The following is a 2,500-nucleotide window of genomic DNA, read 5'->3' on the forward strand; positions in this document are numbered from 1 at the left end:
TCCCCGAACCTGTCCCACTTAGCCTTCTTGTGTTATAGCCTTTTGATTCTTTATTTGCCTTGTGACTGATGCTTCAGCACTACTTCAAATGTTAAAGGCTGTGATCACTGGTGGTCCGCTATATCACTCACATTCCAGTTGATCACTTTGAAGGCATATCGGGTTGTAAGTGTTACATCATCTATATTGTGTCCCCAGCTTCACTTTGGTATGTGTAGTGTGACCAGGCTCATTCAAAACAACTAGGTTATTAGAGGCGATCCACTCCTCTAGTTCCTTGCCTCTGCTATCCAGAGTTTTCGAAAACCACAGACCAGATTTTGCATTTGCGTCTGTCGTGACTATGATGCGGCGGCCGGCCAGGTTCCTGAGGATTCTGTCCAGCTTTCGCAGGAAGATACTTATGTCGACTGAGAACTGCATGTAGCAGTTTACGAGATACAAGCTTTCTTTACAAGTACATATTTCCACGCACATTATATGATCACATTCCAGCTCTGATCTTTGAAAGATATCATATTCTCCTCTCTTACTACGATTGCAACCCAAGGATTGGTCGTTTCCGGTTGTAGTACTCTCAGTCCTGCTGAGGTGTACCCTTTTATTATGCCCCTTATTGAGTAAGGTTCTTGAATACAGAGTATGTCAAGTCCTAACTGATAAAATAAGTTCTAGGTTGGCTGCTGCGGATTTAGACCTTTGTGCGTTAACTTGGGCTGCTTTTAATCCCATGAAATTTTATTTTTGTAAATTTGAAGCTGTTTCTCGTACTCAGGACATAACTTCCAAGTCACCTTGTGGCCTGTTTCCTTGCGTTTATTTCTTACGCAGTTTACGCATTTTGCGTCTTGCTCTTTGGAGCAGTCACTTGTGGTGTGTTCACTGCTGCCACAATTCTCACAAATAGGTTTCTCGATTCTGCATACTTTCGCTATGTGTCCATATGCATGGCACTTATAGCAACGAGGAATTTTTACATACTCGCTGAGCCTGTATGTACGCCAGTCCATGTAGACTCTGCCCTCGTTGAGTAGTCTACTGGCGTGCTTTCCGGGTAATTGGATTACCCAGTTGTTTTTACCAAATTTTGTTTTAAATTTGGTTACCACTTTGCACTCCTTTCTTAGAAGCTCTGCCTCTGCTTCCTCTAAGTGTTCAAAGTTTTTCAGAATTAGACAATCCAGGAAGTTTTCTTCCTGGCAGTCTTCTTCTACATCATACATAATTACTTGTGGTTGTAGCTTTTTGGGCTCTTCCACGACTAATTTCTGCGCACTCAGATTTGCTCTTTTAATTATTTCTATATCTCGCTTGGTTTCAACCTCTAAGACAACTCCTTTATTTCGGAGTTGCCGTATGCCTCTTATTTTTATTTGTTTATTAATATCTTTAAGACCAGTTTTTACGTGGTCTTTTATTTCGTCATTAGATCTCCTGTCTGTTTTGTCACATTCAGGCTTGATATATATAAATTCGCTTTTTGTTTTCTGTTGCACTATTTGCGTTGGGACTTTTGGGTTGGGTGCTCTAGATGCCACATTTGCATATGACATGTTTGTGGTTCTTTCCTTATATTTGGTCTCTGTTTTTCCGCGCTCTAAAATTTCTTTTTGAAGCATAAGCTCCAAATTAGACCATTTTTCAAGGATGAACTTGATTGCGCCTTTGGACACTTTATTTGAGTCATTGAAAAGAAAACTTTCAAGTTGTTCTCTTTCAATTTTAACCTTATTCAAACTATCCGCAGATAGATTGGTTGTGCTCTCTTTAGGGATTGTAACCCCCTTCTCTACCACTTTCTCTTTAGGGGTTGTATTCCCCTTTTCCACCACTTTCTCTTTAGGGGTTGCATCCCCTTTTTTAGCCACTTTCTCTTTAGGGGTTGTATCCCCCTTCACCAGCTCTTTCTCTTGGGTTTTGGCTTCTGCCTTTTGGGCAGCGGCCGTTTTGGACAACGAGTTGTCCGTTTTAATTTTTGATTTTTGGGTGCTCATCATTGTTCCCACGAGTATAGGAGATTAGCAGTCGACCCAGGTAGCGCTCCCAGTGCCTGGGCAAGCCTGTTACTGCCGAGGTGTCGGCTGGTGCCTCGGAGTTGGTCGCTCAGGGCTGTATTTCCTCACAGCCATTCACTCCGTCGGCGCGCGCCCTACCTTAGAGTTGAGGGTGTTTTTTATAGAGGATCCTTCCTCGTGTCCCGGGCGTTTAAGCCAAGGACCCCGTTCTCCAGAGACATGACCTAGAGCTTGCGGTGTGTGCCGCTTTTATGTGGGGATCAAAGATGTTCTTGCCCCACAACCTTCCTCCTTTACCCGGGCTTAGGTAGATAGGGACAGTGGGAATCTCGTTAATCCATTCATGCGCGTCACTAGTTAGATGACGAGGCATTTGGCTACCTTAAGAGAGTCATAGTTACTCCCGCCGTTTACCCGCGCTTGCTTGAATTTCTTCACGTTGACATTCAGAGCACTGGGCAGAAATCACATTGCGTCAACACCCG

General features: G+C 43.5%; 1 pseudogene; it reads right to left on the minus strand.

The window, feature by feature from the left end:
- Window positions 1–2,297: 2,297 nt before the first annotated feature.
- Window positions 2,298–2,500, minus strand: part of LOC113378977 — a 2,532-nt pseudogene continuing 2,329 nt past the window's right edge.

This window comes from Ctenocephalides felis, unplaced genomic scaffold (genome assembly GCF_003426905.1).
Source record: "Ctenocephalides felis isolate EL2017-DRISC unplaced genomic scaffold, ASM342690v1 CF-g0.4_SCAFFOLD_01886, whole genome shotgun sequence".
NCBI classification, from domain to species: domain Eukaryota; kingdom Metazoa; phylum Arthropoda; class Insecta; order Siphonaptera; family Pulicidae; genus Ctenocephalides; species Ctenocephalides felis.